General features: G+C 41.6%; 1 protein-coding gene across 1 annotated transcript in view; it reads left to right on the top strand.

Moving 5' to 3' along the window:
- The first annotated feature begins 5,305 nt into the window (after positions 1-5,305).
- LOC122540689 (CXADR-like membrane protein) overlaps positions 5,306-12,517 on the top strand; it is a 137,489-nt gene continuing 130,277 nt past the window's right edge. Inside the window, exon 1 of the mRNA XM_043676771.1 lies at positions 5,306-5,329. The gene's annotated coding sequence lies outside the window, so the exon portion shown is untranslated. The remainder of the gene's footprint in view (positions 5,330-12,517) is intronic.

The following is a 12,517-nucleotide window of genomic DNA, read 5'->3' as shown; positions in this document are numbered from 1 at the left end:
GGTGTGTCCAGTTTCAATCCTTCAATTAGACTTTGCAGCAGTTAGACAACTGAGAGGGAATTTAACAGACATTTAAAAGTCAGCCATATTGATATGCAAGTGAATTATAATGTAGGCCAGATCAGGTGAGGATGGCAAATTTTCCTTGGGTTAGTGAATTGGACTTTTTGAATGATAAACGACAATGGTTTGAATTACAGATTTATTAATTGTGTTCAAAGTTTGTGATTTGCCATGCTGAGTTTTAAATTCATGTCTCCAACTCTCTGGATTACTAGACTGGTCATAATACCTTTGCGCCTTTCCTGTTAAATATAAACAGAACTTCAAATGGCTGATAAGGTCAGATTGTTTGGAGCCTGGAATGGAAAAGGAGGATAAAAGTTTGGGATTATTTTTATATGTTTTTATGCCTTGGAGGAGCAGGATTGATCTGTGATCCTTAATATTAATGTGGACTGTGGCAGTTCTGGGTTTCCACCTTCTGCAATCATGGCCTGGAGTCCCACAACTTGCCTTACTGATGGTCCACTCTTGAATTTTCAACTCAGTGAGTCATGATAGGCTCCTGCTCAGCACCATGTAGTTTCTCTTTCAGATTTATCTGAGGCCAACACCTCAAAATCCCCAGCAGCCTTTTTGCTGACAAACTGGATAGCCATCTGTTGGCAGATGGCGTGACAAAAATCCACACAGGCTCCACTATTTCCTCCAACGATTCTTCCCAACTCTCTTCATATTAGATCTGTAAATACATAACAAGCACAAAGCCTTACGGAGAATTATGTTCAGAAAGAATTTATCTATACTCTAGTTGGGGATATTAGCTGGCTCACAATTCTTTTAGAATTCTTTCATACTATGTGGTTATCATGGACAAGGCCAGCATGTATTGCTCATCCTTAATTGCCTTGAGTAGGTGTGATGAGTTGCCTTGATCTGCTGCAGCCCATGTACATTGGTACATCCCCAGTGTTTTTCGAAAAGGGTTTCAGAAGATTGATCCAATGACATTGCAGGAATGGCAAAGTAGTTCAAAGTCAGGTTGATTGATGGTTTGAAAGGGAACTTGCAGGTAATAATGATATCGTGAATTTGCTGCCCTTGTCCTTCTAGTTGATAAAGTTCACGGATTTTGCTATTGGTGTTGTTATTGAAGGAGCATTTGGTGACCGTTCAGCAGAATGCCACACAAAATGATAAAGTGACTGGCTTTTGGAGTTGGGGGCACTACATTAGCATGGATAGATGATTGATTATCAAGCAAGAAAGGTCAATGTTTTGGGCATAACTCCTTCATTAGGCTTATGCCCAAAATGTCCACTCTCCTGCTTCTTGGATGCTGCCTGACCTGCTGTGCTTTTCCAGCACTATGCTTTTTGACTCTGATCTCCAGCATTTGCAGTCCTCATTTCCAATCAAACAAGAAACAAAGACCAACAATAAACATATATTTTCAAGTTGGCAAGCTATGAATAATGGAGTGGTGAAAAGTTCATCTCGATATCATATTAATAACAATGAAAGAGACAGAGTAACACATCAAAATTTGCTGATGATACAAAGCTAGGGAGGAAGCTTATATAGACAGGCGAACAAGGGCACAGTCACATCGGATTTGGTACTGGGTAGTGAACCTGGCCAGGTGTTAGATTTGGAAGGAGATGAGTACATTGATGATAATGACCACAATTCGGTTATGTTTAATTTAGTGACAGAAAGCAATAGGTATATTCCGGAGGGCAAGAGTTATTACTGGGGAAAGGGAATTATGATGCGATTAGGGAGATTTAGGATGCATAGGATAGGGTAGGAAACTGCAGGGGAAGGGCATAATTGAAATGTGGAGCTTATTCAAAGACCAGCTACTGCATGTCTTTGAAAAGTATGTACCGGTCAAACAAGGAGGAAGTGATCGAGTGAGGGAGCCGTGGTTTATTAAAGAAGTTGAATCTCTTATCAAGAGGAAGAAGAAGACTTCTGCTAGAATGAAATATGAAGGCTCAGTTAGGGTGCTTGAGAGTTACAGGTTGGCCAGAAAAGACCGAAAGAGAGAGCTCAGAAGAGCCAGGAGGGGACATGAGAAGTGATTAGCAGATGGAATCAAGGAAAACCCTAAAGATTTCTATAGATATACCAGGAATAAAAGATTGACTAGAGAAAGATTAGCGCCAATTAAAGATAGTAATGGGAAGTTGTGTGTAGAGCCCAAGGAGATAGAGGAAGTGCTAATTGAATATTTTTTGTCAGTATTCACACTGGAAAATGATAGTGTTGTCGAGGAGAATACTGAGATACAGGCTACTAGACTAGACAGGATTGAGGTTCACAAGGAGGAGGTGTTAGCAATTCTGGAAAGTGTGAAAATAGATAGGTCCCCCAGTCAAAATGGGATATATCCTAGGATTGTTTGGGAAGCCAGGAAGGCGATTGCAGAGCCTTTGGCTTTGATCTTTATGATGTCATTGTCTACAGGAATAGTGCCAGATGATTAGGGGATTGCAAATGTTGTTCCCTTGTTGAAGAAGGGGAGTAGAGACAACCTGGTAATTATAGACTGATGAGCCTTACTTTTGTTGTGGGTAAAGTGTTGGAAAAGATTATAAGAGATAGGATTTATAATCATCTCGACAGGAATAAGTTGATTAGAGATAGTGAACACGGTTTTGTGAAAGATAGGTTGTGCCTCACAAACCTTACTGAGTTCTTTGAGATAGTGACCCAACAGGTAGATGAGGGTAAAGCAATTCATGTTGTGCATTTGGATATCAGTAAGGCGTTTGATAAAGTTCCCCACAGTAGGCTATTGCACAAAATATAAAGGCATATGAGGGTGATTTAGTGGTTTGGATCAGAAATTGGCTAGCTGGAAGAAGACAGAGAGTGGTGGTTGATGGGACATGTTCATCCTGGAGTTCAGTTACGAGTGGTGTACTGCCAGGATCTGTTTTGGGACCACTGCTGTTTGTCATTTTTATAAATGACCTGGATGAAGACATAGAAGGATGGGTTAGTGAATTTGCGAATGACACTAAGGTCGGTGGAGTTGTGAATAGTGCTGAAGGATGTCGCAGATTACAGAGGGACATAGACAAGATGCAGAGTTGGCTGAGAGGTGGCAAATGGAGTTTAATGTGGAAAAGTGTGAGGTGAATTACTTTGGAAGGAGCAACAGGAATAAAGAGTACTGGGCTAATAGTTAGATTCTTGGTAGTATAGATGAACAGAAAGATCTTGTTGTCAATGTACATAGATCCCTGAAAGTTGCCACCCAGTGTGAATGGTTTGTTAAGAAGGCATACAGTGTGTTAGCTTTCATTGGTAGAGGGATTGAGTTTCGGTGTCACAAGGTCACACTGCAGCTGTACAAAACTCTGATGCGGCTGCATGTGGAGTATTGCACACGGTTCTGGTCACTGTATTACAGGGAGGATGTGAAAGCTGTGGAAAAGGTTCAGAGGAGGTTTACCAGGATGTTGCCTGGTATGGAGGGAAAGACTTTTGAGGAAAGGCTGAGGGACTTGAGGTTATTTTGGTTGAAGAGTCGAAGGTTGAGAGGTGATTTAATTGAGGCATATAAGATAATCAGAGGGTTAGATAGGGTGGGCAGTGAGAGCCTTTTTCCTCAGATGGAGATAGCTAGCACAAGGGGACATAGCTTTAAATTGAGGGGTCATAGATAAAGGACAAATTTCAGAGGTAGTTTCTTTACTCAGAGGGTAGTAGGGGTGTGGAACACACTGCCTGTGACATTAGTAGAATTGCCAACTTTAAGGGCATTTAAATGGTCATTGAATAAACATATGGATGAAACTGAAATAGTGTAGGATAGTATGCTTCAGATTGGTTCAACACGTCGGTGCAATATTGAGGGTTGGAGGCCCTGTACTCTGCTATAATGTTCTATGAACATAAGCTGTGAGGAGAGCACAGAAAGGCTGCAACAATATATCGGAAATTTCATCAAGTAAACAACAAGCTCAATTATTTAATATACAGGATGTTTTGTTTGTAAGAATAGCAAAGCAGAATATTTTCTAAAAGATGTGAAATCGTAAATGTTGATGTTCAACAGGATGTGGCTAGATTCACCCAGGAACAAAGAAAGCTAACATGCAGGTGTAACAAGTAACTAGAGAGACAAATATTGCAAGGATTATTGGAACACAGGCATAAAGATGTCTAGCTACAATTCTACAGGGGCTTGATGAGATTGAATTTCAAATGCTGTGGAAGCATACTGAAGGCACTCATCTATCGTGGAGTGTTCTTATTTGCTGCAGTTAGAATAGTGGCAGCTCTGGGAATAAAGAGATATTCTGGCGATCATTCAACAAAACCTTAATTTAGGTTTGGATATCCAGCTTTGGAACTTGGTAGTTAAAGAATGCTAACTGGATTAAATGACTTACAGCAACACATATTGATTCAGTTTGTGTTGTATAATTCTACAGTACTCAGATTGCAGATCTGATTAGCCTGTTTTAGAAACTTTGGCAATTTCATATGGAAATACTAGATTGCTGATTAAAAGTTGAACTGGTATGTTTGGCCTTACTAAGTATAATGCCTGTTTGGATGCCAGACCATTTATAACAACATCAGCTAAGAGGAGGATGGTGTTTTGCTGAGTGAGTACCATTTTGATTTCGCTATAAATTATTCTTGCATATTACAATTCAACAAACCTGCTGAGACGAGTGCATGCTCAGTTACTAATGAACCTGACAAGCAAGGCCAGAAATTGTTTCCAGACAAATAAGGGTATTTGCAAATAGCTTCAGTAGAGCATCGTAATTATCCCTATTCCATGAACAACTCAATTAACTAAACAGTGCTATATAGATAAAATATGGTTGGGGTTCATATATAAATTTGAAGAAACCATGCACCATACCCCAACAAGCCGAGTAACTAAGGTGACCAGTGTCATGTAACCATCTCCAGAATTATTTAGTTACCCATTTTGGTGGCAATTGTCTATGCCCATAACACTTGTTGCATGAATACTTCTGGGATGAAAAGTAAGCAACAGCATGGAACTTGAAGCTTCTTCCCATCATATCTTGATTTTGGTGCTTGAAAAATTTTCGCTCAGAAAGATGCTTATTAATATAGTGAACTCAACACTTCCATAGCAAAATCTTTCATCATGCCCAAAGACACAAAAGGCAACTTCATAGTGTATAATTTTAAAACAAAATTTTGTCATATTTTGGATGCAAGGAGCACAAAGTTCTCCAGAGTCCTGTTGATTTTGCAAGTTTATGGTGAAAGACTTGGGCATAATTTCGAGGTCTCCAGGGAGCAGCAGAGCCTGTCGGGATACGTGAGTATATGGTTCAAATTTCTTTTCGTTCTGGTTTTTCTTCAGTTCCTGGACGGAGTCGGAGAGGTCACAAGGTCACATGTTTGATCAGTTGCTTTCCCCGAAACACTACTCGTGTAGTGTCTCCCGCCCATCCTCCTCCTCTAACCAAAAAAACCATTCTGTGAGTCAACTGGTAAGATGACAAGTGTTTTCTTTCATGTTTCATTTCTTTTCTTTTCCCAGCAATCTATTTGGGAATTTAGAATAGTGGGAGTGAAAGTTAGGGCAGTTGAATGTTCCTCCTGCAGTATGTGGGAGGTGAGGGCCACCTCTAGTGTCCCTATAGACTTCATTTATGGGAAGTGCATCCAACTCCAGCTCCTCGAGAACCGTGTTAGGGAACTGGAGCTGGAGCTGGAGCTGGATGAACTACATTCGGGATGCGGTGGGGGTTATTGAGAGACGTTACAGGGAGGTAGTTACTCCACAGCGACATGAAGAAGATAGGTGGGTTATCGTCACATGTGGGAAAGGGAACCGACAGGCAGTGTAGGGATCTCCTGTGGTGGTTCCCCTCAGCAACAAGTACATCATTTTGGATACTGTTGGGGGGCTGACTTACCAGGGATAAGCAAGGGGTCACAGGTCTCTTGTGCAGAGTCTGTGCCTGTTGCTCACAGGGGAAGGGGGAAGAGGAGCAGAGCTTTAGTCATTGGGGACTCTATCGTTAGGGGGACAGATCGGAGGTTTTGTGGGAACAGGAGAGATTCATGATTGGTGCATTGCCTCCCAAGTGCCAGGGTTTGTGATGTCTCTGATAGTGTTTTTGGGATCCTTGAGGGAGAGGGGGAGCAGCCCCAAGTCGTGGTCCACATCGGCATCAACAACAGTGACAAGAAGAAAGGTGGGGATCTAAGACAGAAATTCAGGGAGCTAGTGGAAGCTTAGTTGTTATCTCTGGCTTGTTGCCTGTGCCATGTGCTCGTGAAGCGAGCAACAGGGAGAGCGCGAAGCTGAACATATGGCTGCAGGGATGATGCAGGAGGAAGGGTTTTGGATTCTTGGATAATTGGAGCTCTCTCTGGGGAAGGTGGAACCTTTGCAAACAGGATGGTCTTTACCTGAACCAGAGGGGCACCAATATCTTGGCAGGGTGGGGGGGCAATTTGCTAATGCTCTTCGTTGGGGTTTAACCTAATGCAGCAGAGAGATGGGAACCTGAATTGTAGTTCCAGTGTACAGGAGATTCAGGGTAGTGAGATCAGGGATAGGTTTACAAAGTCGCAAGAGGGCACCAGCAATCAGTACGTTGGTTTGAAATTTGTGTACTTCAGTGCCAGGAGCATCTGGAATGAGGTGGGTGAACTTGCTGCATGGGTTGGTATTTGCAATTTCGATGTTGTGGCTATTTCAGAGATATGGCTAGAGGGGAGACAGGAATGGTTGTTACAGATTCTGGGATTTAGATGTTTCAGCAAGAACAGAGAAGACGGTAAAAGAGATGGGGGTGTGGCATTGTTAACCAAGGGTAGTATTACAGCAGCTGAGATACCATTTGAGGACTCATCCACAGAGGTAGTTTGGGCTGAGGTTAGAAACAGGAAAGGAGGGGTCACCCTTTTGGGAGTTTTCTATAGGCCTCCAAATTGTTCCAGGGATGTAGAGGAAAAGATAGCAAAGGTGATTCTCGATAGGAGCAAGAGTAACAGGATAGTTGTTATGGGGGACTTTAACTTCCCCAATATTGACCAGGAATAATATAGTTTAAGTAGTTTAGATTAGATTAGATTACTTACAGGGTGGAAACAGGCCCTTCGGCCCAACAAGTCCACACTGACCCGCCGAAGCGCAACCCACCCATACCCCTACCCCTACATTTACCCCTTTAACCTAACACTATGGGCAATTTAGCGTGGCCAATTCACCTGACCCTGCACATCTTTGGACTGTGGGAGGAAACCGGAGCACCCGGAGGAAACCCACGCAGACACGGGGAGAACGTGCAAACTCCACACAGTCAGTCGCCTGAGTCGGGAATTGAACCCGGGTCTCTGGCGCTGTGAGGCAGCAGTGCTAACCACTGTGCCACCATGCCGCCCACAGATGGGTCAGGTGTTGTTCAATGTGTGCAGGAAAGTTTCCTGACACATTATGTAGACAGGCCAACAAGGGGTGATGCCGTATTGGATTTGGTACTGGTGAATGAACCCGGCCAGGTGTTAGATTTGGAGGTAGGTGAGCACTTTGGTGATAGTGACCATAATTCGGTTATGTTTACAATAGCAATGGGCAGGAATAGGTATATACCATAGGGAAAGAGGTATAACTGGGGGAAAGGCAATTATGATGCGATTAGGCATGATTTAGGATGCACAGGTTGGGGAAGGGAACTGCAGGGGATGGACACTCTTGAAATGTGTAACTTATTCAAGGAATAGCTACTGTGGTATATATCTATCAGGCAGGGATGTAGTTGTCGAGGGAGGGAGCCATGGTTTACTAAAGAAGCTGAAGCTCTTGTCAAGCAGAAGAAGAAGGCTAATGTGAGGATGAGACATGGATGCTCAGTTAGGGGGCTTGAGAGTTTGAAGTTAGCCAGAAAAGGTCTAAAGACACGGTTAAGAAGAACCAGGAGGGGACTGGAGAAGTTGTTGATGGACAGGATTGGGGAAACCCCTAAGGCTTTCAATAGGTATATCAGGAATTAAAGAATGACGAGAGTAAGATTAGGGCCAATCAAAGATAGTAGTGGAATGTTGTGTGTGGAATCTGAGGACATAGGGGACGTGCTTAATGAATACTTTTTGTCAGTATTCACATTGGAAAAGGGCAATGTTAGTGAGAATACAGAGATTTAGGCTATGAGATGAGATTGGATTGAGGTTCACAAAGAGGAGGTTTTAGCAATTTTGGAAGATCTGAAAATAGATAAGACCCTGGGGCTGGATGGGATTTATCTGTGGATTCTTTGGGAAGCCCAGGAGGAGATTGCAGAGCCTTTGGCTTCAATCTTTATGTCATCATTGTCAACAGGAGTAGTGCCAGAAGACTGGAGGATAGCAAGTGTTGTTCCCATGTTTAAGAAGGGGAGTCGGGACAATCCTGGTAATTATAGGCCAGTGAGCCTTACTTCGGTTGTGGGTAAGGTGTTGGAAAAGGTTACAAAAGATAGGATTTATAACCACCTGGAAAGGATTAATTTGATTAGGGATAGTCAACACAGTTTTGTGAAGGGTAGGTCGTGCCTCACTAAACTTATTGAGTTCTTCGAAAAGGTGACAAAAAAGGTGGATGAAGGTAAGATGATTGATGTGGTGTATATGGACTTCACAGTAAGGCATTTGATAAGGTTCCACATGGTAGGCTATTGCACAAAATAAGGAGTTTTGGGATTAAAGGTGATTTAGCAGTTTGGATCAGAGATTGGCTAGCTGAAAGAAAACAGAAGGTGGTGGTTGATGGGAAATGTTCATCCTGGAGCTCAGTTACCAGTGGTGTGCTACAAGGATCTGTTTTGGGGCCACTGCTGTTTGTCATTTTAATGAATGATGTGGAGATGGCCGTAGAAGGATGGGTTCGTAAATTTGCAGATGACACTAAGGTAGGCAGAGTTGTGGACAATGCCAAAGGATGTTGTGGGTTACAGAGGGACATAGATAAGATGCAGAGCTGGGCTGAGAAGTGGCAAATGGAGTTTAATGCAGAAAAGTGTGAGGTAGTTCACTTCAGAATGCAGAGTACTTGGCTAATGGTAAAATTCTTGGCAATGTAGATGAACAGAGAGATCTTGGTGTCCCGGTGCATAAATCCCTGAAAGTTGCCAGTCAGATTGATAGCTGAAAATGTGTTGCTGGAAAAGCACAGCAGGTCAGGCAGCATCCAAGGAGCAGGAGAATCGACATTTCGGGCATGAGACGTTTCATGCCCGAAACATTGATTCTCCTGCTCCTTGGATGCTGCCTGATCTGCTGCGCTTTTCCAGCAATACATTTTCAGCTCTGATCTCCAGCATCTGCAGTCCTCACTTTCTTCTAGTCAGATTGATAGGGTTGTTAAGAAGGCATATGGTGTGTTGGCATTTATTGGTTGGAGCTTTGGAGCCATGAGGTTATGCTTCAGCTGACACTCATAAGGCGGCACCCTGGAGTAGTGTGTGCAGTTCTAGTCACTGCATTATAGGAGGGGTGTGGAAGCTTTGGAAAGAGTTCAGAGGAGATTTACGAGGATGTTGCCTGGTATGGAAGGAAGGTCTTTCGAGGAAAGGCTGAGGGAACTAAGGCTGTTTTCTTTGGAGAGAAGAAGATTGAGAGGTGACTTAATTGAGATGTATCAGGTAATCAGAGGGTTCAATAGGGTGGACAGTGAGAGCCTTTTCTTTTGGATTATGAGGGCTAACATGAGGGTACATAGATTTAAATTAAGGGGTGATAGATTTAGGACAGATATTTGGGTAGTTTTTTTTTACTCAGAATAGTAGCAGCCTGGAATAGCCTGCCTGCAGCAGTAGTAGACTCGCGACATTAAAGGCATCTAAATTGGCATTGAACATACATATGGATAATAGTGGAATGGTGTAGGTTAGATGAGCATCAGATTAACTTCTCAGTTTGACGCAACATCAAGGGCTGAAGGGCCTGTACTGTGCTGTAAAGTTCTGTGTTCTAATTTAATATTCTTACCCTTTGTTATGATCCCACGTAATGTTATTAATGGACACTTCAGAAATTGAAATTTGGCTTGATAGATCATGCTTTTTTTTGGTTTTAACAAGGTAGTCTCTCATTGAAACATTGCATTTAATGTTCCAAATTTGATTTTAACAATTAAACAGGAATTTATTATGCAACAGACATGAAGAAAAAAATAGAATAAATCAAACTATATACATAAATGGAAAGTTTAAATATTTCAAAGCACATCATAAAATGCAATACCATTAATCCCAACAGTGCCTCTTCACATTCCTGAAATACCAGAGAGATTTCCCTTCTCTATTACTCTTATAGTGCTTAACTGATGAATCAGTTTCCACTTTTAAGAGCCTGATCACCTCATCTTTGAGACTTCTTACGGTTGACCTTAGACTTTCTCAGTTTCAAGTAACCCATTCAGGATTTTACTAAGCACTTTCAGGTCTAGAATTTTCAAAATAAACTCCTTACACTGAGGTAACCCATTTTAAAAATTGTCCTAAACCCTCTCCCTTCTTCAGGATAAACCATTTCACACCTGCACCTACAATCCGGGTATCTGCAAACTGAACTGAAGCCAAAAGCTTTCATCAAGGTATGGGTGTTTCCCCTAAAACAGCACAATTTCACATCTGTCTAACTGAAGCCTTACAAATTATTTTGTTTACTTTGTTCACTTGTAAAGCTCTCACATTGTAAACAAATTCCCATTAGCTGAAAAGACCTTCTCTCTCATACTGTTTTTTTTTGAAGAAATCACCAGGCTACAGATATATAAGTTAATCATGAAATTCATTCATAGACAAACCTACATGCCATTATATACATGCATACATACATATATATATATATATATATACACATACACACACATATAAAAATCATTTACTTTAGAGTTTGGGTTTTGAAATAGTGACATGTATGATTTATATATATAAATCATATACCTGACACCACACCTTCTAAAACCTTTGTCCACTGATAAACAAAGAACAACACCATGAGGGATCGACTAAGCAACAAAGGAAATAAGCATTGAGTGCATTGAAAACATACTGGAATGAATTAAAATTTTGCTTTCTCTTATCTTCTACCTTCAATTTTCTTTTCCTGGCTTCCTGAATTTATATGATTTTTGAGTTCTGATTAAAGGTTAATTGTGTAATGATAACTCTGTGTCTCTCCACAGATGCTACCTGATCAGTTAAGTATTTCCACTTATTAAAATTAAAATGAAATAATTTTAATTTTCGAATGTACAATTTCAAAACTTGCAGTTTTGGATATAATTCTCTACCAAAAGTACTTTTTTTTATTGAATTACCTTTCAAATTCTCATGCTACTAATAAACAGCAAAGAATTATTCTGTTTCATCATTAAAAAAATTATTACTGAGAAATGGTTGATTTAAAAGAAAACACTTGTCATGCAATTCATTTCACATCCTCAAGACATTCCAGAGAGCTTCACAGTGAATTAAACACTGTTGAAATGTATCATATATACACGTGTAGAAGTCAAATTTTACAATAGATGATCTTTTAAGGTTAAATTTATGGAATTGACTAATACATGGATACTACTTTTGAGGGACTAAAATTCATGCTACAGTACAAAAAGCCTATTTTCTACCAATTTCTGATTACAAACTGGTGAAACTGTAATATCATATCTTCTGGTTCAGCAGGCAGCTTTTTGCAATCTTAGTTCTCTGCTGAAGTGCTAAGTCATGCCTTCTCATGAACCTTGTGCATCATCCAGCATTTGCCTTAAAATATGGAATTCCATCCTTCTTTGATTTGTTTCATGCTTGGATTTGGATGGCTTCTTAACTAACACTATTTCCATTTTGACAATTTTCAAGTACCTACACAGCAAGGTTTTTCTCCAGATCCTGGATTAGTGGTGCTGGAAGAGCACAGCAGTTCAGGCAGCATCCGAAGAGCAGTAAAATCGACGTTTCGGGCAAAAGCCCTTCATCAGGAATAAAGGCAGAGAGCCTGAAGGGTGGAGAGATAAGCTAGAGGAGGGTGGGGGTGGGGAGAAAGTAGCATAGAGTACAATAGGTGAGTGGGGGAGGGGATGAAGGTGATAGGTCAGGGAGGAGGGTGGAGTGGATAGGTGGAAAAGAAGATAGGCAGGTAGGACAAGACATGGGGACAGTGCTGAGCTGGAAGGGAAAGGGAAATGAGGAAACTGTTGAAGTCCACATTGATGCCCTGAGGTTGAAGTGTTCCAAGGTGGAAGATGAGGCATTCTTCCTCCAGGCGTGTGGTGGTGAGGGGGCAGTGGTGAAGGAGGCCCAGGACCTCCATGTCCTTGGCAGAGTGGGAGAGGGAGTTGAAATGTTGGATCACAGAGCGGTGTGGTTGATTGGTGCGGGTGCCCCGGAGATGTTCCCTAATGCGCTCTGCTAGGAGGCGTCCAGTCTCCCCAATGTAGAGGAGACCGCATCGGGAGCAACAGATACAAAAATGATATTGGTGGATGTGCAGGTAAAACTTTGATGGATGT

This window comes from Chiloscyllium plagiosum, chromosome 35 (assembly GCF_004010195.1).
Source record: "Chiloscyllium plagiosum isolate BGI_BamShark_2017 chromosome 35, ASM401019v2, whole genome shotgun sequence".
Classification (NCBI taxonomy): domain Eukaryota; kingdom Metazoa; phylum Chordata; class Chondrichthyes; order Orectolobiformes; family Hemiscylliidae; genus Chiloscyllium; species Chiloscyllium plagiosum.
The sequence above is the reverse complement of the archived record's forward strand: the minus strand, read 5'-3'. Positions and strand labels throughout refer to the sequence as shown.